The 23,441-nt window shown below is 47.9% G+C and overlaps 1 non-coding gene across 1 annotated transcript; it reads left to right on the top strand.

Moving 5' to 3' along the window:
• Nucleotides 1-5,191: 5,191 nt before the first annotated feature.
• On the top strand, nucleotides 5,192-5,265 carry Trnat-ugu (transfer RNA threonine (anticodon UGU)). The gene has a single exon. It is a non-coding gene; the product is annotated as a tRNA-Thr (tRNA).
• Nucleotides 5,266-23,441: the final 18,176 nt, after the last annotated feature.

The following is a 23,441-nucleotide window of genomic DNA, read 5'->3' as shown; positions in this document are numbered from 1 at the left end:
GTATATTGATAAAATACTCATAAAAGAACAGTCCGGCTTCCGACCGGGAAGGTCTTGCTGTGGACATATCCTTAATTTGACTCAGCATATTGGGGATGGGTATGAGAAGGGCGAAATAACAGGTGTGGCTTTCGTCGACCTCACAGCGGCGTATGATACTGTTAACCACAAAACGGTGCTTAGAAAAGTAAACTTAGCTAGAAAGGATTACCGACTAACTCAGGTCCTTCAGTGTATGCTGCAAAACAGGAGATATGTCGTCTCTCTCCAAGACAAGAAGAGTCTATGGAGAATGCAGAAAAATGGTCTCCCTCAGGGAAATGTGCTGTCTCCGCTGTTATATAATATCTACGCAAATAACCAGCCAATTAATTCTTCAACTAAGGCATTCATATACGCTGATGATACAGCACTCGCTGCCCAAGGTGAGACCTTTGAGGAAGTAGACGTGAAACTGACAACAGCTCTTGAAAATTTGGCCAATTATTACTGTGAAAGCCAACTGAAACCGAACCCTGGAACGACCCAAGTCTGTGCATCCCAAATAGAAATAGGGAAGCCAAAAGGAAACTGAAGAGGAGAACAAGTACTCCACTGCGAAACTCCTAAATACCTTGGGGTGAAGATGGACCGTTCCCTCACATTCAAAGCCCACTGTGAAGAAACGAGCCTTAAAGTAAAAGCGTGGAACAACATCATCCGCAAACTTACAGGAACCACCTGGGGTGCCCAGCCAAAAGTGCTTAGAACATCTGCCCTGGCACTATTTTTCTCCGCCGTAGAATACGGAGCACCCGTCTGGCAAAACTCTGCAAATGCTAAACATGTAGATATAGCCCTGAACTAGACAGGACGCATTGTCACAGGCTGTTTACGACCTACTCCTGTCAATAAGCTGTACCAAATTATGGGTATAGCACCGCAACGCATTCGAAAGCAAGCTGCAACAGAAGTGGAGAAGAAAAAGCAAGAAATAGACCCTAGACATCCTTTGTTCGGACATGACCCTCAACAGCCTAGACTGAGGTCAAGAAAAAGCTTCCTACAGAAAACTATGGCAATTCGTTCATCTCCCAAAACTCGCAGAGAGGAGCTTTGGCGAAACTCCCTAGCTGAAGACAATCACATAACGGTCAAGGAGGAAATAGCCGAAGGTTCACACCTGCCGTACGTGACGTGGAAGACTGAACAGACTGCGAGTTGGGGTGTGAAGGTGCAAAGCCGACCTCAGGAAGTGGGGCTTCAGTAATGAGGAGGAAACTTGTCAGTGCGGTGACGTACAGGACGAACAACATTTCCTAGTCTGCAGGAACCTACCGGCTGCATGCACTATCTGTGATCTTGCTGCAGCCAGCGAAACTGCTGTGATAACCGCCCAATACTGGACCCGTCAATAAATATAATCCTCTTGGTGCTTGTATATCTGCTGCTTGTTTGTATATAGTACTGAAACTGTGTCATAAATACTACTGTACATATTTAATTTGCAAATTTGTTATGTGAATCAATACTTATTAGTTTTGGTAATTATTTTATGTCCTGGTCTCGAAAAATAAATAAATCATGGTGATCGTTTCTCTCTATGTAGGTCGGCGTCAGCAAAATATTTTCGCATTCGGAGGAGAAAGTTGGTGATTGGAATTTCGTGAGAAGATTCCGAAAAACGCCTTTCTTTTAATGATGTCCAGCTTCTGTGACACTCTCTCCCATATTTCGTGATAATACAAAACGTGCTGCCCTTCTTTGAACTTTTTCGATATACTCCGTCAGTCCTATCTGGTAAGGAACCCACACCGCGCAGCAGTATTCTAAAGGAGGACGGGCAAGCGTAGTTTAGACAGTCCCTTCGTAGGTCTGTTACATTTTCAAAATGTCCTGCCAATAAAACGCAGTGTTTCTTTAGCCTTTCCCACTACATTTTCTATGTGTTCCTTCCAATTTAAGTTGTTCGTAATTGTAATACCTAGGTATTTAGTTGAATTTACGGTTTTTAGTATAGACTGATTTATCGTGTAACCGAAGTTTAACGAATTCCTTTTAGCACTCATGTGGATGACCTCACACTTTTAGTTATTGAGGGCCTACTGCCAATTTTCGCACCATTCAAATATCTTTTCTAAATCGTTTTGCAATTTGTTTTGATCTTCTGTTGAATTTATTAGTCGATAAACGATAGCGTCATCTGCAAACAACCTAAGAAGGCTGCTCAGATTGTCTCCCAAATCGTTTGTATTGATAAGGAACAGCAAAGGGCCTATAACAGTACATTTTGGGAACGCCAGAAATCACTTCTGTTTTACTCGATGACTTTCCGTCAATTACTACGAACTGTGACCTCTCTGACAGGAAATCACAAATCCAGTCACATAACTGAGACGATATTCCATAAGCACACAATTTCACTGCAAGCCGCTTGTGTGGTACAGTGTCAAAAGCCTTCCGAAAATCCAGAAATACGGAATACTTGCTGCAGCAATTACCTTTGTGTCTGCGACACTTATACAGGCTGTCCGAGAAACCCCGTATCCGTCTGGACTTTCCACGGTTGGGGAAATGAGTAGCATTTGACCAGATCCATCGAAAAGAGGTCTGGTCAATATTGGAGAAAAGTACGCCAAAGTTTGTATAAAAACAGCAAAATACACGGTTCAGTCTTATTAATATGACTATCGCCTATGTTCAGCGTCAGCTTGCAATAACAACTCATAGGCATCAGGTGACAGCGCTAGTAGCGGAGGGCATATAAAGCGTGTCGAGCGGACGCGGAAAACTGTGCAGTTGATGTCATAATGAGGAAACGGAGGATTTATCTGACGTCCAAACGGGTACGATCATTGACTTTCGGGCCAAGGATGGAAGCATTTCCGAAACGGGTATGTTTGTAATCTGTTCGCATGCCGTCGTGGTTAAAGTACATTGTGAATGGCAAAGTGTTCTTACCCAAAACCGTCACCGAGGCAACTGTGGTACACCACAGGCCATAGATTACAAGGGTGCACGACGGCTGCGGAGATGACGGTGGACGAATAGACGTGCAATTATTGAGCAACTGACCGCCTAGCCGGCCATTGTGGCCGAGCGGTTCTAGGCGCTTCAGTCCGGAACCGCGCTGCTGCTACGGTCGCAGGTTCGAATCCTTCCTCCGGCATGGATGTGTGTGATGTCCTTAGGTTAGTTAGGTTTAAGTAGTTCTAAGTCTAGGGGACTGATGACCTCAGATGTTAAGTCCTATAGTGCTCAGAGCCATTTGAACCATTTTGAACTGACCGCCTAGATGAACAAAGCCGTAATCGACTGTATCTCCTCAGCGACCCTTCAGCAAACGTCGCTGTGTATGTGCCTCCGCAGCAGGTGCTTGGTAGATGAAAGTATGCTGCATGCTGTTCATCGGCGACGAAAGTTGGAATCGGCACGCCGGTATTACAACTGGGCGTCCACTGAGTGGCGACGGGTTGCTGTACGGTGTGGAACATTTGAACAACCTGCAGCGAATGTCGGAAGTGTCAAGGCCGGAGGATACCCCCTGAATGATCTCGTCATTCTGGAAGGCACAATCGATCGACACAAGTATGTGTTTATCGTTGGGGGCCATGTCGACAACTACATTTGATTTGAATTTCCTCAGCACAATGGCATCTACCACCACGACAATACAATGTGCCACACAGTTCACAGTTCGGAGAGCACCAGGTTGCGTTTGACCCGCGCTGCTTCCTGGGCTCGGGTAGGCGCGCTGGCCCCGGATCGAATCCGCCCGGCGGATTAACGGCGACGGCCGGTGTGCCGGCCAGCCTGGATGTGGTTTTTAGGTGGTTTTCCACATCCTGCTAGGTGAATACTGAGCTGGTCCCCACGTCCCGCTTCAGTTCCACGACTCGCAGACATTTGAAACACATTCACACTATTTCACGATCTACACTAGATGCAGACAGCTGGGGTACACTACTTCCGTCCCAGGGGGTATGGGGTGGCTGCAGGAAGGGCATCCGGCCACCCCTTAAAATAAACCATTTCAATTCCGTACTTAACCCTGCCGACCCTGCGCACAATGCGGGATAAAGGCAGTAGCAAAAGAAAGAAAGAAAGAGCACCAGGTTGAGTTTACCATACACTCCTGCCACCAAACACCTCGGATTAAAACCCAACCGAGAATCTTTGTAAACACCGCGATCGGGTTGCTCACGCCATGAATCGTAAACCGAGAAACAGCTGGTCACGGTTCTGGAGTCGGCATGGCTCCACATCCAGAACTTCACTGACTTTCTTATTCAAGCTTTTGACAGGCAGTCGCATTAATGTGACTGTAAAGTGTAGAGACGAAGAGCTGACACCAGAAATAGAGATGAACCAGGGAGTGAGGCAAGGCTGCAGTACGTCACCAACACTGTTCGACATATACGTCGACGGCCTGACCAGGGAATGGATGAATTGCAGAATATCTCAAGCTATTAGAATTAGAGTAGATAAATTTCTCAATACGATGTTTTTGGCAACGACCATCGATAGTGAAGACAATTTACAAATAGTTGTGAGTAATAAGAACAACTGGTCCATTTCCAATAGCTAGAGTCTGAAACTTCCTGGCAGATTAAAACTGTGCGCCGGACCGAGACTCGTACTCGGGCTGTGAGGACGGGGCGTGAGTCGTGCTTGGGTAGCTCAGATGGTAGAGCACTTGCCCGCGAAAGACAGTAGCTCCCGAGTTCGAGTCTCGGTCCGGTGCACGGTTTTAATCTGCCAGGAAGTTTCATATCAGCCCACACTCCGCTGCAGAGTGATAATCTCATTCTAGATAGAATTTATTTTACTAAGATGGTATCTGTTCTTTCGGACATGTCCGACAAAACAGATACCATAGGCGACCAAGCAGTTCGTTAGAATGAAATTACAATGAAATGAACACCCTTAGCTGCTTACAGGCGTTGACATACGTCAACGGGGACAGATGAAAATGTGTGCCCCGACCGGGACTTATATATATATAAGGCTCACCGGCCACTTGACCATCTTCTTCTTCTGTGCGAATGCACAAACAGTGCCCGAACTCTTACCGGAATCGGTAACGCTCCGCGAGTAATGAGTATAATGGTCGGGGGCACTACGAATGTAGTAAGGGACAATACGTTGAGAATGTGGGTTTCGCGGGAGGTGTGCCAGAGGTAAAATCCCTGCAGTCGCGATATCCTCTGTGTCCTCGGTGGCTCAGATGGATAGAGCGTCTGCCATGTAAGCAGGAGATCCCGGGTTCGAGTCCCGGTCGAGGCACACATTTTCATCTGTCCCCGTTGACGTATGTCAACCCCTGTAAGCAGCTAAGGGTGTTCATTTCATTGCTAGATAGAGCTTGACATAACTTGTGGAGCAGAGAAAGACGCAAATTAGAAAATTTGTTTCGCACCGTAAGAACAACAGTAATTTAACATTAATGGAAGAGAAAACCAAATGAAAGTTTATGAAGTGCATGAAGTGCGTGTCAAGAGAAGATAAAATAAGAAACTGAGAAATAAGGAAAGGACTAGGGTACAGCTGTTAAATGGAAAAAAATTCAACAAATCAGAATTGGATTGCGAATGTCACGTGAATGAATCCGTCGACAGTCAGTTGGAAGAGAACCCTGCCTGGAAGGAGGAGTGTAGGACGGTTGCGGAAGAGATGGTGAGTCCGGGACAGGCAATAGGGCCTGTCTGGATTATCAGCGGAAAAAGAAGAATAGTTGGTGTATTGATATGTAATATTAATTCTAATAATGTGGTTCCGTCAGAGGAGGGAACATACACTCCTGGAAATGGAAAAAAGAACAGATTGACACCGGTGTGTCAGACCCACCATACTTGCTCCGGAAACTGCGAGAGGGCTGTACAAGCAATGATCACACGCACGGCACAGCGGACACACCAGGAATCGCGGTGTTGGCCGTCGAATGGCGCTAGCTGCGCAGCATTTGTGCACCGCCGCCGTCAATGTCAGCCAGTTTGCCGTGGCATACGGAGCTCCATCGCAGTCTTTAACACTGGTAGCATGCCGCGACAGCGTGGACGTGAACCGTATGTGCAGTTGACGGACTTTGAGCGAGGGCGTATAGTGGGCATGCGGGAGGCCTGGTGGACGTACCGCCGAATTGCTCAACACGTGGGGCGTGAGGTCTCCACAGTACATCGATGTTGTCGCCAGTGGTCGGCGGAAGGTGCACGTGCCCGTCGACCTGGGACCGGACCGCAGCGACGCACGGATGCACGCCAAGACCGTTGGATCCTACGCAGTGCCGTAGGGGACCGCACCGCCACTTCCCAGCAAATTAGGGACACTGTTGCTCCTGGGGTATCGGCGAGGACCATTCGCAACCGTCTCCATGAAGCTGGGCTACGGTCCCGCACACCGTTAGGCCGTCTTCCGCTCACGCCCCAACATCGTGCAGCCCGCCTCCAGTGGTGTCGCGACAGGCGTGAATGGAGGGATGAATGGAGACGTGTCGTCTTCAGCGATGAGAGTCGCTTCTGCCTTGGTGCCAATGATGGTCGTATGCGTGTTTGGCGTCGTGCAGGTGAGCGCCACAATCGGGACTGCATACGACCGAGGCACACAGGGCCAACACCCGGCATCATGGTGTGGGGAGCGATCTCCTACACTGGCCGTACACCACTGGTGATCGTCGAGGGGACACTGAATAGTGCACGGTACATCCAAACCGTCATCGAACCCATCGTTCTACCATTCCTAGACCGGCAAGGGAACTTGCTGTTCCAACAGGACAATGCACGTCCGCATGTATTCCGTGCCACCCAACGTGCTCTAGAAGGTGTAAGTCAACTACCCTGGCCAGCAAGATCTCCGGATCTGTCCCCCATTGAGCATGTTTGGGACTGGATGAAGCGTCGTCTCACGCGGTCTGCACGTCCAGCACGAACGCTGGTCCAACTGAGGCGCCAGGTGGAAATGGCATGGCAAGCCGTTCCACAGGACTACATCCAGCATCTCTACGATCGTCTCCATGGGAGAATAGCAGCCTGCATTGCTGCGAAAGGTGGATATACACTGTACTAGTGCCGACATTGTGCATGCTCTGTTGCCTGTGTCTATGTGCCTGTGGTTCTGTCAGTGTGATCATGTGATGTATCTGACCCCAGGAATGTGTCAATAAAGTTTCCCCTTCCTGGGATAATGAATTCACGGTGTTCTTATTTCAATTTCCAGGAGTGTACTTGGAAGAGAAGCTGAACGGCACTACCTTGAAAAGAGGTTATCAGCAAAAATAAAACAAATATGATGGATTCTAGTCGAATTAAATGTGACGATGCTGAGGGAACTAATTTAGGAAATTATATACTGAAATAAGTAGATTTACTTTGCTATTTGGCAGCAATATAGCTACTGATGGTCGAGGTAGAGGGGATATAAAATGCAAGCTGACAATTGCAAAAGAACACTGATGAAAAAGAAAAAAAATTATTAACATTGAATGTAAGTTAATTGTTACGAAACCTCTTATGAAGATGTCTTTGATGAGTTCAGACTTCTACGAAAAGTGAAATGTAGATGATCCTGTTCAAACAAAAAGGGAGAATAAGATTTAGCGATGTGGTGCTACAGAAGAATGGGTAGATCGAAAAGCAGAAAAAAGAAATAAATGGTATTACTTGACTAAAAGAAGAGATCGATTGATACACTGAAGAGCCAAAGAAGCTGGTACACTTGCCTAATATCGCGTAGGGGTCCCGCGAGCACGCAGAAGTGCCACAACCCGACGTGGCATGGTCTCGACTGGTGTCTTAAGTAGTGCTGGAGGGAACTGACACCATGAATCCTGCAGGGCTGGCCTTAAATCCGTTAAGAGTACGAGGGGATGGAGATCTCGTCTGAACAGCACGTTGCAAGGCATCCCAGATATGCTCAATAACGTTCATGTCTGGGGAGTTTGGGGCCAGCGGAAGTGTTTAAACTCAGAAGATTGTTCCTGGATCCACTCTGTAGCAATTCTGGACTTGTGAGGTGTCGCATTGTCCTGCTGGAATTACCCAAGTTCGTCAGTATCCACAATGGACATGAATGGATGCAGGTGATCAGACAGGGTGCTTATGTACGTGTCACCTGTCACAGTTGTATCTAGACGTATCAGGGGTCCCATATCACTCCAGCTGCAGACGCCCCCCCACCGGCATGGACCGTTCCCTGCTGACGTACAGGGTCCATGGATTCATGAGAATAGCGGTACACGTCCATCCTGTCGATACAATTTGAAACGAGACTCGTCCGACCAGGTGACATGTTTCCAGTCATCAACAGTCCAATGTAGGTGATGACGGGCCAAGGAGAGGCGTAAAGCTTTGTGTCATGCAGTCATCAAGGGTACACGTGTAGGCCTTCGGTTCCGAAAACTCATATCGATGATATTTCGTTGAATGGTTTGCACGCTGACATTTGTAGCAGCCGTAGCCGACCTAACAACTGCGCCAGACAAGTGTTGTCTTATGTATACGTTGCCGACCGCAGAGCCGTATTCTGCCTGTTTACATATCTCCGTATTTGAATACGCATGCCTATATCAGTTCCTTTGGCGCTTCAGTGTAGGATATGTCTTTAAGTAGTGGAGAGGGATGGGTTTTTGTGTAGGGTGGGGGGGCGGAGGGGGAGAGGCGGTGAAAGCTATAAAGACCAAGACGTGAATATAGCAATGCGTTTCAAATTCATGTAGCTTACAGCAGTTACCCATAGGCCAAGAGGCTTGCACAGGGTAAAGAGCTGCGTCAAACAAATCTTTGGAATGAGGACCACAACATCCATTTGTAAAAGAGAAGTTCAATTTCAAGTATGGCAGTCAACAACGTACAACCATAATGAAAAAAGATTTGAACAGGTGATTGTGCATGAAGTTCGGTAAACCTTCACTAATTCGTGAGGTATTGCCGGAAGTAAAGCTGTGAGGAGGGGCTGTGCGTCGTTCTTGAGTACCTCAGCTGGTACAGCGCTTGCCCACGAAAGGCAAAGGTCCCGAGTTCGAGCCTCGGTCCAGCACACAATTTTAATCTGCCGGGAAGCTTTACACTTTTACTGCTATTGTCAGTTGGCATTTTACATCTTTTCTACAGCATGGACAATACGCGATTTTGTGTGCTCTTTATGAGAGCAGCGTCACAGACACGTAGAAGATCGGACGCGGAGCCACCGGCCATAACACAGAGATGGGTCGTAACGTGCCACACGACTGGTCCAAGTTTCCTCGCGAACTCAAAGTGAAGGTAAAATGAAGATTCGGTGTGGGAGTATTCACTGCTCACCGCGTTCCTCTGCAGTGCTGCGAGCAGGAAAGTGGTTCTCGCCAAGTTTCCGCCGCCGACAGGGCGCGGCGTGCTATTTCCCGACTCCGGTGGCCTTTCGTCCTAATGTGGCCCTCCGTGGCGGTAATTCCCTGCCGTCAGCGCTCCGGCCAGCCTCTCGGCGTACTTACTTACGGCCACTCAGCCACTGCGGTGTGTGCCAGGAGTGAGTAAAGCAGCGAGTCGTTTGTCAGCCTGCCTCTGCGGGAGCACTGTCTTATGACGAGCAGCCAAGAATTTAGTGCAGGGTTATTCACAGCTAACTCAGGCAATTACGCAAAAACTTCAAGACACACCTCAAGATGACACATACCCGTGGACAGGGCTTCTCTCAAGGTTTATATTTCTAGCACGCGTCTTGACGTAATTTCGGAACACGCTAGTAAGGGGCAGGCATGTCACAACTTGTACACAAATCAACTGATTCTTGTTGTCTTTCGAATTAGTTCGTGTTTTCGCATAGGCAACCGAATGAACTGATTTCCGAAGTGTGTTGCTGTCGCTGCGACAGCAGCAGCGATTTGGATAAATTTATTGCACTCGTCTATTGACGTTTGCCGCTTGACTAACGCAGGCCTTATTCAGCATCTCATACGTAAACTAAAAATTTGGGGACGTGTTCCGGTCACTGATATGTGTTGTTCCATTAAGTTTCGGGTGTGCAGCCGCAAGAAATCTCCTTCTTCTTCTAATATAACGTTCAGCCATCTTCAGAGTGAGCCGCAAGACTGCCGCTCCAGTTTTTTTTTTTTTTTCTTTATTGAATTTCAATTCCCCCCGAAGGGGGCGGGCTGGCAGCAGCTTAGTATGCCGCTCTTCAGCCTACAGACTTTGTGAGAAAGAGCAAGAGAATAAATAATAAAAAACAGGCGATAAAATCGGAGACTTAAAGAGTAACATGGCGAAAAGAAATCGTGGCACTTAAAACAAAGAACAGAGGGATGATGATGCTAATAAAATACATACGAAGCAGACAGGTAAAACAATAGACAGACAATTAAAAAACACGGCGACAGTCTGGATTCTGTTCGCAAAAGACATAAAATTCACACCTAGCGACAGCATGGTTTCTGTTCGCAACACGAGAAAGACGAACAACACTGAATAGTCACTGGAACACTGCAATAAAAAGTTGGCAAATGTGGCATTCCACAGTCGAGAGCAGGTGGGGGGGGGGGGGGGGGAAACTGGACAGATGATGGGAAAACAAAAAAGGGGGGAAAGGAGAGTAAAAGCGAAGGGGGGAACCGGGAAACGAGCTGATGGAGGATGAGGACCCATAAGAGGGGTGGGGGGCAGACGCGACAGGGAGTGGGGTAAGCAGAGGAGGGAAATACAAAAGGACTTGGGGGAGGGGGGGGAGAAGGAAGGTAGGGAGAGGTTTAGTGGGGAGAAAACAGGACGGAAGGGGGGGAAGAGGGAGCCCAGGGAATGGACAGAGGAAAGGAGGGGGAGTGAGGATCAGAGTTGAGAGGAGGGATAAATGAAGGGAGAGAGGGCATCGTCCGGGAGGGGGAGTTGATGGAAGCCACCTTGGGAAAGGAGATGTAGGGTGTCCGCTCCAGTACTCGCTTCGTCCCTTTATACTGTTTTACCGCGCGACTGCGCATGCGACCACAGATGCAAATGCGCCAGAGACGTTGGTCGGCGGCAGAGACGTGCATAATGCGCGAGTTGTATCTATGACTCCGCAGTTGATCTTTGTTGGCATATCGATATATCATTGTGAGCTGCACTGTGACGACGTCTTTGCGAGTTTATTACAGCAAGTGCCGGATTCCAAGATGTATCAAGATTGAAACCACTATCTCTATTAATTAAGTTCGTCGTCAAGCGAATTTCAGTTGCCTCCTTTACTATCGATCCCAAAAGGATGATGTAGGTGCCAAAATTTCGACGTTGTCAAACAACATAATGTGACCATTATCAATGCAGTGCTCTGCCACTGCCGACTTGTTAGGTTGTAAAAGTCGTGTGTACCTCTGGTGTTCTGTACATCTTTCTTGGACAGTACGAGTTGTTTGTCCCATGTAAGAGAGGCCACATTCACATGGAATTTTGTAAACTCCAGATTTTCGGAGCAGCAAATCATCTTTGACGGAGCCCACGAGTGCAGCTGTCTTAGGTGGAGGACGAAAAATCACTTTTACTTTGTGTCTGCCAAGAATGCGTCCTATTTTTGATGAGAGGCTACCCACATATGGCAGGAAGGCCATCGATTTAAAGGTTTCTTCATCTTCTTCTGCTTTCTTTGTGGCCTCTTTCGGTTTCATTTTCAGTGCCCTCTGTATTTGTTGTGGAGAGTACCCATTGTTTTCAAACACTCTTTGTAAGTGGGAAAGTTCATCTTGCAGACTGCTTTCGTCAGAAATAATATGCGTTCTGTGAGTCAAAGTTCGGAGAACACTCATTGTCTGGGCAGGGTGGTGGCAGCTATTTGCACGTAAATACAGATCGGTGTGCGTCGGCTTGCTATACACTTCATGTCCCAAAGTGCCATCCTCTCTGCGCCGAACCAAAACATCCAAGAATGGAAGCCATCCCTCCTTTTCAATTTCCACTGTGAACTTTATTTGATCGTGGAGGGAGTTCAGATGTCTTAAGAAGTTTTGCAAATTGTCTTCACCATGGGGCCAAACTACAAAGGTGTCATCAACATACCTCCAGAATACCGTGGGTTTCAAGTCAGCAGATTCAAGCGCCTTCTCCTCGAAGTCCTCCATAAATAAATTGGCCACCAGAGGGAATAAGGGTCTACCCATGGCGACTCCGTCCGTCTGTTCAAAAAATTCGTTGTTAAATAAGAAATATGTGGAAGTCAGAACATGTTTAAATAAAGCTGAAATCTCTTTGTCAAAACTTCTTTCAATAAGTTGTAGAGATTCTGGAAGGGGAACCTTTGTAAATAAAGCCACCACATCAAAACTAACTAATATATCAGACGGGTTCATTTTCAATTATTTCAGTTTACTTTTTTTAAAAAAAGTGTCAATGTTTGAGTCTTACTCTCCCTCCCATCGTTCCCACAAGGATATGTATCTATGCAAATATGTTAGTGAGCCTATCATAACTGTCAAATTATATTCCACCGTATTTGTACTGAAGCTATTAAGGTGTGATGGTTAAGAAATATTTGTGGTAGATAATTCACTCTTCGGAATATTGCAGCTGCTGGACAGTTAATTAATAAGTTTCGAATCGCGACCTGCCACTCGTGTCTCTACTGTCATCCAGAGTCTACGTCTGATATAGACACGGAGGGAAAGTGGTGGTACGTAGACACACACACACACACACACACACACACACACACACACACACACACACGTTAGCATAACGTCTTTTCATGATTACAAAAATGTATTTCTAAAGAATTATGCCAGATACCGTTAGGCGGCTGGTTGTAGATGGTAGCTTAACTGATGAAGCTTTTTTTGAATGCACATCCATATGTTCTCAGTTTGTTGCCCGTAGAAGGTCTAGGAAGTTCTCAGTCTCTCTCCACGCAATTGTCAACATGGCTTACGTCACCGTCTCTAGAGCATCTCATATTCGTGCAGTAGGAGTTTTCACATCAGAAACTACCGAACTGAACACTCTATCGTTAACATACCCCACAAAGATAGGTAAAGAGCAGTTATGCCTGGTGAATGTAATGGCCATGATGTTGGACTGTCTCCATAGACCCATAGAAAATCTCCCACCTCAGCTGGGAATCGAACCCGGGCCCCCGGGCGTGGGAATCCAACGCGCTGACCGTTCAGCTATTGGGGCGAACGGAGTGGTGGTCACAGGAATGTACGGTCGCAAGAAGACCGGGCTCCGGACGGCCACGTGGTCTACCGAGAGGGGAGAGCGTCGTGATCGGCGTATGGCTTTGGCGCATCTGACTGCCTCGGCAGCAGCAATTTGAGTAACAGTTGGCCTCACAGTGCTACAAAGATCGGTTAAAAATCGGTAATTTCAAGGACACCTTCGAGCCAGACACTGTGTAGCGTGCATTCCACTAACGCCAAACCACTGCTATTTTCGACGTCTGTGGTGTCAAGTGCGAGCTCATTGGAAGGCAGGGTGGAAGTAGGTTGTGTTTTCTGGTGGAAGCTTATTCCGCCTAGTTGCCACTGATGGCTGTGTGTTGGTTGGAAGGAGGCCAGGTGAGCTCCTGCAACGAACCCGACTGTGACCTAGACACACTGGGCGTATGTCTAGATTTATGGTCTAGGCTGCGATTTCGTACGACAGCAGGACCTCTCTCGTGGTTATCCCACACACCCTGGTTGCAAATCCGTACGACAGTCTGTTGCGTTCCTATTCATGAAAGCATTCCAGGGGTTGTTTTCCAACAGGATAGCGCTCTCCCACATACCGCTGTTGTAACCCAACGTGTAGAAATATTACCTTGACCTGCTAGATCACCAGATCTCTCTTCAACCGAGAACATACGGGACATCATCGGAAGGTAACTCTATTGTGAGCCACAAGCGACATTAACGTCCCGGTATTTAGCGACCAAGTACAACAAGTATGGAACTCCATCATACAAACAGACATCGGGCACCTGTACTACACAATGCATGCACGATTACATGCTTGCATCCAACATTCTGGCGGCTGCGCTATTTGTTAATTTACCTACATTTCAATTTTCAGTGTCTTATCTCGCGCTTACGCTTCAAGATATTACCTAGACAAATGTATTCTCTAAATTTCATTACTCTACATTAATTACGAGCGTCAAATGAATACTTTAAATTTGTAGTAACAAATCGAAATTTCGCGCCGTTTTCCTGTAAGTTGGTAAGCGTGCTACAAACAGCGTGCAGAATGGCCTGTAGGTGGCAGCTTAGTGCAGATGCACACATACCGTCGCAGTATCGGTATAAAGATGGCCGCCCCACTTGCGACTTGCACCAGGGAAGAACAGCGTTCTGTTATTCGGTTTTTGCGTAGTGAAGGTGTGAAACCTATTGAAATTCATTGACGAATGAAGGTTCAGTGCGATGATGCATGTTTGTCACAGCAGCAAGTCTAGGAATAGAGTAGGAAGTTCACAAATGGTGTGACTTCAGTGGAAGATGCTCCTCGTTCAGGTCAGGCTCAACGAGTTGTGATTCCACAGAACATTGCAGCAGTTGAAGCCATAGTGAAGGAAAATCGCAAAGTGACACTGAATGACATTGCAGCACGTTTGCAGATTAGTCATGGGTCAGCACACAACATCGTGCATGATGTGCTCCAGTTTCATAAAAGTGTCTGAAAGATGGGTGCCACGGCAGCTGACTCCTGAAATGAGAGAACGACGTGTTGATGGTTGTGAAGAACTTCTTCGGCGATTTGAACGAGAAGGTGATGGCTTCCTTGCAAGAATCGTTACTGCGGACGAAACCTGGGTTCACCTCCACCAACCGGAAACGAAGAGAGCGAGCGAGGAATAGCGCCATTCCTCACCACCAAAACCAAACAAGTTTCGAACAGAACAATCAGCAGGGAAGGTTATGCTGACTCTCTTTTGGGACGAAAAAGGCGTCATTTTGGAGCATTACATGCCCAGAGAGACGACTGTCACCAGTGCATCATACACAGATCTCCTAAAAAATCATCTTCGGCCTGCAATCAAATGAAAGCGACGTGGATTGCTGTCAGCAGATGTCCTTTTGCAACATGACAATGCAAGGCCCCACACTGCCCGTACAACAGTTGCAACAATAACAGACCAGCATTTTGAGTGTCTTCCTCATCCAACATACTCACCAGACCTTGCCCCAAGTGATTTCCATATGTTTGAACCACTCAAAGACGCATTGGGAGGAAAGAAGTTCCGTTCTGATGAAGAGGTACGCCATGCGTTGCATCAGTGGTTGCGCGGACTACCAAAAGGATTTTTTCCTAAAAGAATTTATGCACTTTGTAGGCGCTGGAGGACTTCCATTGAGCGTGGGGGAGATTATACTTCTGCACAATAAATAATATTTAAAAAAATATTTAAGGTTTTCATTTGACTCACCCTCGTATATTTTTGCTGTTGGGATTTTTCCGTCAGTGTACGTTATGAGTTAAGGCAGGGGCGGGCAAACGTTGCACGCGGCTCATGAGCGCACAGCGCTGCACGTGTGCTGCTCGCGTGCAATCGTTGACTGGGGAAGTGGCGACAGCCGGCAGGTTGCGGCAGTGTAGTGCCAGGCTAAGCTGCGGACGTTGATGCGTAGCGACCACTACGTAGTCAACGTTGTATTTCAAGAACCGGAAAATGCAGAGTGAAACAAGGAAACGGAGAAGTGGAGATTTGCTGTCTTTTAAAAAGTAATGGGAGAATCATTTTTTCTTTGTGCAAAAACGTGAAAATTCAAAATGTTTAATATGTGGCAGTATTCTCGCTGGTCAGCGGAAGTTTAGTATTGAAGGCCATTATAACAAATTTCACAAGGACGAGTACAATTTATTGTCGGATTCTGAGCGGATGGGGAAATTGACTGAGCTTAAGAAGAGCGATCTGACGATACTAGATGAATCTGTCGTAGTTGCTGTGGTCACGAGAGATCTGCGACTTTCTTTCCTCATGTCTCTCATGTAACTGATTTAACATTTTATGGATCACCGTTTTCAATTTTTCAGGATGACAACAATAATAGCCCAGCGGTACGAGCTTAATATAGCGAGAGCTCGAAAACCATTTGCTGAATTAGTAAGTGTCGGTTAAGAGCAAACATCAGTGATGAAAATTTAAGTAACTGCTTGCGTTTGTCTGTATGTAGAAATTTTGTTCCAGTCCACCTGTGATAATTAAATAAAACGTATCTTAGGTAATAGGTACTCTTTCAAACCACGATATCTTTCAAGCACTACTGCTACTAATCTTATTCCTACATTCAATAAAGCAAGCTGGGAAACAAAACGCATTGCAGAGGAAGGAGCGGACAGAAGGGGAGGGGAGAGAAGCGGGTGGCCAGCTTGCCCCTGTGTGCACGCAGAACACCTGTTAACTGCACGCGTGCAAGTGCACCGCACACGTGCAGGATTCCTGCCCGCCCCTGAGTTAAGCTATCATTTGCTACAGACCGTATAGCTTTACGTACGACAGTTCCATAGAAATATTTTTTTTTTAAATCAGGGAACTAGTTTACTCTCGCCCTGTATTATCGTGGCGCGCTTTCGCGCTCGCTTGTTACTGGGACTTGGGCAGCCACTGTTATTACTGCGGTGGAACGCATTTCCTAGAGTCTACGTACTCGTATCGGCTTGAAGGCAAACTGCTAGAGGGGATCGCCGACTGCGCGAGGCGAGACAAGATTGCAGAAGACGTGGCGTCTGCTAATTACAGCCGACGAGGCACCGCTCTGAGTAGGGGAGCCTGCGGGACGAGAGGCGGAAATTGCGTTTGGTAGAGGAGGGACGCCACGCCGTGCAGTCTGTAGACACGGGAGTGCATCAGCGGCCGTGGTCGGGTCTCCGCTCAAGCCAAATCCCGTCTCACGGCGACGAGGTCCCAGCTGCCACGACGCGCTCATGGGAGCGTTCCGTGCTTTTCCTCGTGTCTGACTTTCTCTTCCTCTGTTCGACTACCGTTTCACGGTGTGTGAAGGTTTCCCTATGATCGGTTCTGCGCGTACTGAAGATAATAAACCATCGCATGCTTTCGGAGAATTGTTCCAGTGACTACGTCAAGATAGGGGCGCTGTTATTTTCAATAGACGAGGGCCGTTCGGAAAGTATGGTCCGATCGGTCGCGATATGGAAGCCACAGTGAAAATCAGAAATATTTTATTTGCAACAATTAGCTACAGCTTCCAGCTACTCTTCTACGTAAACAAGTCTCGCAGCGTGGTACCAGCTTCCCAGTACCCTCGTCATAGAAAACGACCACGTGTGATTTCCGCCAATTCTCAACGTTGTCTGTGTCAAAATGCTGTTCTTATAGTCAGCGGTTCACGAGAGTTAAAGGATGAAATTCAGGGGAGCCAAGTGTGGGCTCATGGTGGGCTATCTAACCACTTCCGTCGAAAAAGCTGCAGGATCGTCTTCGTTGCCCCTGCAGGGTGCGGGCGAGAACTGTCACGAATAAGGAAATGTGTGACAGTTACGTTATGTGGGCTGCAATAAATCAGGCGAAACCTCTCAGCAGGCACCTCACATCTAGTGGGCGACCCTGTATTTTAGACATCTTCACGTGGTCACTGTACGCTCAGAACTGAAAAGTGCGAAGTGACACGATAGATGGGCGTACTAGAGACACTGCGTGGAACCATCTGCGGTAAGATTCACCGGATTTGTACATTGTATTTAATTCCGTGACCAGTCGGAGGTTGGAAACAGGAGCCCTTATAATCAGCCGGCCGCTGCGGCCGGGCGGTTCTAGGCGCTTCAGTCTCGAATCGCGCGACCGCTACGGTCGCAGGTTCGAATCCTGCCTCGGGCATGGATGTGTGTGATGTCCTTAGGTTGCTTAGGTTTAAGTAGTTCTAAGTTCTAGGGGACTGATGACCTCAGATGTCAAGTCCCATAGTGCTCAGAGCCATTTGAACCATCCAAATGAAAGTGGCCTTCGTCGCTAAACCAAACTATGCATGCGCGTACTATTTCCCATCATACCCCGCGGCTAGCAGTGCAGTTTGAACGTCGTAACTGAACAGTTCAGAAGTTATTGTTACCCTGTATACGCTGCAGCAACGATCCCAGACGGAAGCCTCTTTATCATCTCTTATATCTTCACCCGAGGGAAAGTAGATTGTCCGTACTGCTCTCAGTTCTGCTTCGGCGCTCGAGCAATGGAGCAAGTCTGAAATGTTGATAATATCCCTTGCATCTCATCAACGGTTCGAGATATTTAAACGACTTTTTCACAAATGACATCACACAAGAAGGAGACTACTTTGTGGTTAATACGCAAAGTTCTTTATGTACCACGCTATACAAGTAACTACAGATTTTTTTAGTGGAATACTCGTAATGCAGTTTTTTAAGGATCATGGATATCCGATGAAACGAAAACTGCTGTGGGTTTTACAACAACGTTGGCGAAGATATTACATGTTTATCTTCATAGTGAGAAGGAGTTCCTTCGCCTTAGTCATTGAACTACCTTGTCCTCTGTTACCAGTTTAATAATATACTGTTTCAGAATTTCGTCGTAGTTTCAGCTGCTTAATCATTTTAGTGATGTGGGACTTTATAAAGTGTGCTGTGTTTTCGCAACGATAGAAGTGTAGGTGGTACTCAAAACTTGTCACTGTTGACACTCTTCTGAGGAAAAAAAAAAAAAAGAACGTAATAAGACCTCTGGAGAAAGTAGATCACCATTTCTGTTGATGTTCCTGTGGAATCCTATAATGAAATGTTTTTTTAATAGTGATTGGCTGGATTTCAAACTTACCTAAAATTTTTCCTTCTACACCTCAGTGGCGGTGGCCGAGCGGTTCTAGGCGCTTCAGTCCGGAACCGCGCTGCTGCTACGGTCGCAGGTTCGAATCTGCCTCTTGCATGGATGTGTGTGATGTCCTTAGGTTAGTTAGGTTTAAGGAGTTCTAAGTTCTAGGGGACTGATGAGATCAGATGTTAAGTCCCATAGTGCTCAGAGCCATTTGAACCATTTACACCTCAGTCAACTCAGAAGTATGAAAAATAATCGCACAAAATAGTGTACGATATTTCTGTTCCTGTCTTTTTACGGGTGATGCGTACGTTTTCAGACTTGTTAGTTTGACAGACACGAGTGTCTTCTGACTGCTGACACCGGCTCTCCGGTGTATCCGTGTGCGAGGCACTATGCATGTTCCCTCAAAGCACTTAGTTTTAATAGGAAACGTACCCGAAGTTCAGTCCGACCTGTCACCTGAGTTTGGGACGCACTTGCGAGAGCACCGTCGTCGCCAGACTGGAGTCACCTGGAGCGTCCGAGCGGCCACGCTGCGTCTAAAACAAGCCGGAGTTCGGGGGTTCCCCCCCCCCCCCCTCCAGCCCCCACACGCGGCCACCGGTCGCATCCAATTTTCCCGGCCAGTGGCCGCTGGAGATTGGGCCGCCGCCTGCAGGCAGGAGCAGAGCCAGAGGCAGCTTCCAGCTCCCAGCCCCGGCTGTCACTCCCCTTCTGCTCTGTGCTCTCGCCGCCAGCGGAGTCCGGCATTTTTTGACCGGCTCTCGACTACCCCGGCGCTCCCCTCTATTTCCGGTCCAGTAGGTGTATTCAGGGGAGGTCTGCAGGCTGGCGGCATCGTGTAACAGCAGGCGGGCCGGCCGCGACTCTCTCTGACCGTAGTCGTGGCCGACACCACGGCGCTAGCCGTGTTGGCGCGTCCAATTCTTTTGCTTTTGTACACTCCTGGAAATTGAAATAAGAACACCGTGAATTCATTGTCCCAGGAAGGGGAAACTTTATTGACACATTCCTGGGGTCAGATACATCACATGATCACACTGACAGAACCACAGGCACATAGACACAGGCAACAGAGCATGCACAATGTCGGCACTAGTACAGTGTATATCCACCTTTCGCAGCAATGCAGGCTGCTATTCTCCCATGGAGACGATCGTAGAGATGCTGGATGTAGTCCTGTGGAACGGCTTGCCATGCCATTTCCACCTGGCGTCTCAGTTGGACCAGCGTTCGTGCTGGACGTGCAGACCGCGTGAGACGACGCTTCATCCAGTCCCAAACATGCTCAATGGGGGACAGATCCGGAGATCTTGCTGGCCAGGGTAGTTGACTTACACCTTCTAGAGCACGTTGGGTGGCACGGGATACATGCGGACGTGCATTGTCCTGTTGGAACAGCAAGTTCCCTTGCCGGTCTAGGAATGGTAGAACGATGGGTTCGATGACGGTTTGGATGTACCGTGCACTATTCAGTGTCCCCTCGACGATCACCAGTGGTGTACGGCCAGTGTAGGAGATCGGTCCCCACACCATGATGCCGGGTGTTGGCCCTGTGTGCCTCGGTCGTATGCAGTCCTGATTGTGGCGCTCACCTGCACGGCGCCAAACACGCATACGACCATCATTGGCACCAAGGCAGAAGCGACTCTCATCGCTGAAGACGACACATCTCCATTCGTCCCTCCATTCACGCCTGTCGCGACACCACTGGAGGCGGGCTGCACGATGTTGGGGCGTGAGCGGAAGACGGCCTAACGGTGTGCGGGACCGTAGCCCAGCCTCATGGAGACGGTTGCGAATGGTCCTCGCCGATACCCCAGGAGCAACAGTGTCCCTAATTTGCTGGGAAGTGGCGGTGCGGTCCCCTACGGCACTGCGTAGGATCCTACGGTCTTGGCGTGCATCCGTGCGTCGCTGCGGTCCGGTCCCAGGTCGACGGGCACGTGCAGAAATGTCAACTCTGGAGGCGATCTGTTCAACAGTCATTCGGCGACCCCCAAAAACAATTCTCTCCACTTTCTCGATCATTTCGTCAGACCGGCTTGTGCGAGCCCGAGGTTGTTTCGGTTTGTTGTTACACGATGTTCTGCCTTCATTAAACTGTCGCACCCACAAACGCACTTTCGACACGTCCATAACTCCATCACCACATGTCTCCTTCAACTGTCGATGAATTTCAATCGGTTTCACTGCACGCAAATTCAGAAAACGAATGATTGCACGCTGTTCAAGTAAAGAAAACGTCGCCATTTTAAGTATTTAAAACAGTTGTCATTCTCGCCGCTGGCGGTAAAATTCCATCTGCCGTACGGTGCTGCCATCTCTGGAACGTATTGACAATGAACGCGGCCTCATTTTAAAACAATTCGCATGTTTCTATCTCTTTCCAGTCCGGAGAAAAAAAATCGGAGGCCTTAGAACTTGAATGTACCTCGTATTGATGACAGTGTGCCATGGCACCGGAGCACAGTTGTTCATGACTGGTCTGAAGAACATCGTGTACAGTTCCAGCGAATGATTTTACCAACCAGATCGCCCGACATGAATCTCATCGAACATCTATGGGACATGATAGAAAGGACAGTTCGTGCGTCGGCCGCTATGGCCGAGCGGTTCTAGGCGCTACAGTCTGGAACCGTGCGTCCACTATGGTCGCAGGTTCGAGTCCTGCCACGAGCATGGATGTGTGTGATGTCCTTAGGTTAGTTAGGTTTAAGTAGTTCTAAGTTCTAGGGGAGTGATGACCTCAGTAGTTAAGTCCCATAGTGCTCAGAGCCATTTGAACCATTTGAACAGTTCGTGCACAAAATCTTCCAGCGGCAACCTTTCACAATTTTGGACAGCTGTATAGACAGTATGGCTCAATATTTCTGCAGAGGACTTCCAACAACTAGTTGTGTCCATAGCATTGGTGTAAAACGCCGGTCGAAATGAGGTCTGACACGATATTACGAGGTATCGCGTGATATTTTTCACTCCAGTGTATGTCACGTTATTCCAGTGATTACATAATCGAGTGAAATTTACAAAGAACTTGAGCCTGTTTATTCCTATGACGTTGCATCGCCTCTGCTCTGAATATCAGGAAGCTTGTCATAAAGTTGTTGTAATCTCCACTGAAATAAGCTGACCCAGAACTGTTGTAATGGGTTCATAATCTTCAGGATACTTGCATCGCGACAGAGTTAATCGTCCAACTGGTCCCCCACATGTTTTATGAGAGACAGACGGGAGTATCTCGGCATCACGCAGACAGTTCATACAGTACAAAGACAAACGTTCCACATGTGGACGACCACTTCCTGCTGGAAAATGGCATCATGATACTGTCTCATGAGTGGGAACACATGAGGATGCATTATGTCCATGTCATACTGTTGTGACTTCAGAGTTCCCTCAGTCACTACCAGCCCCTACATATATTCAATGCATCCCCACACCATGACCCAGGATTAACATCACTTTCTTTCGCTTGCGCCTCTATCCCGCAATTACAATCACATTTGGCTTGGTTAATTTGAAGGGATGGCCGGATGCCCTTCCTGCCGCCACCCTGTACCCCCCGGGACAGAATCAGTGTACCCCAGCTGTCTGCATCTAGTGCAAATCATGAAATAGTGCGAACGTGTTTCAAATGTCTGCGAGTCGTGTAACTGAGGCGGAACGTGGGGACCAGCCCGGTATTTACCTAGTGGGATGTGGAAAACCGCCTAAAAACCACATCCAGGCCGGCCGGCACACCGGCTCTCGTCGTTAATCCGTCGAGCAGATTCGATCCGTGGCCGGCGGGCCTACCTGAGTCCAGGAAGCAGCGCGTTAGCGCTCTCGGCTAACCTGGCGGGTTCCAGGATTAACATCACTCTGCCTCTCCGAAACCAAAACTATGGAACAATTGCTCCTCTTGCCAGTTCGCCGCCATTCTCGCCGATGATGGTCCTCAGGTGTGGTGCGGATCACGATTCGTCGCTAAACACAATGCGCTGTTACTCGTCAGCAGGCCGTGCTTCCTGTTCGTGGTATCGCTCCAAACGCAGCTGTTTAGTGGCGTTAATGGAAGTCTGCACATGAGGTACTCCGGCTGCTGCTAGTCTCTGACAAATGGTAGAGGATGATATGTAATCTTGCAGGGGGTCTATTACTTGTTGTCAGTTGGCTGACACAGATGTGGAGGCGTTACGATGTGCTTGCTGCGCAGTATGGCGGAATGTTGCGGAAAACAATTCAATCATTGTCATAACGCAGAAACGGAGTAATACACTATGTGATCTTGCAATGTCAGTCACTTAAATATGTTACCTAGACAAATGTATTCCCAAAATTTCATTACTCTACATTAATTTTTTTAAGTTGCCGTTTCTCTCAGCATGAAAGTATTGTAAACACAGTTGTTAATTTAAACAGTCATTTTTTTACCGATAGCAGTTGTAACCGACAGCTTAATGCAAATACACTCCTGGAAATTGAAAAAAGAACACATTGACACCGGTGTGTCGGACCCACCATACTTGCTCCGGACACTGCGAGAGGGCTGTACAAGCAATGATCACACGCACGGCACAGCGGACACACCAGGAACCGCGATGTTAGCCGTCGAATGGCGCTAGCTGCGCAGCATTTGTGCACCGCCGCCGTCAGTGTCAGCCAGTTTGCCGTGGCATACGGAGCTCCATCGCAGTCTTTAACACTGGTAGCATGCCGCGACAGCGTGGACGTGAACCGTATGTGCAGTTGACGGACTTTGAGCGAGGGCGTATAGTGGG

This window comes from Schistocerca cancellata, chromosome 9, assembly GCF_023864275.1.
Source record: "Schistocerca cancellata isolate TAMUIC-IGC-003103 chromosome 9, iqSchCanc2.1, whole genome shotgun sequence".
Lineage (NCBI taxonomy): Eukaryota > Metazoa > Arthropoda > Insecta > Orthoptera > Acrididae > Schistocerca > Schistocerca cancellata.
This window is presented reverse-complemented; position numbering and strand designations above follow the sequence as displayed.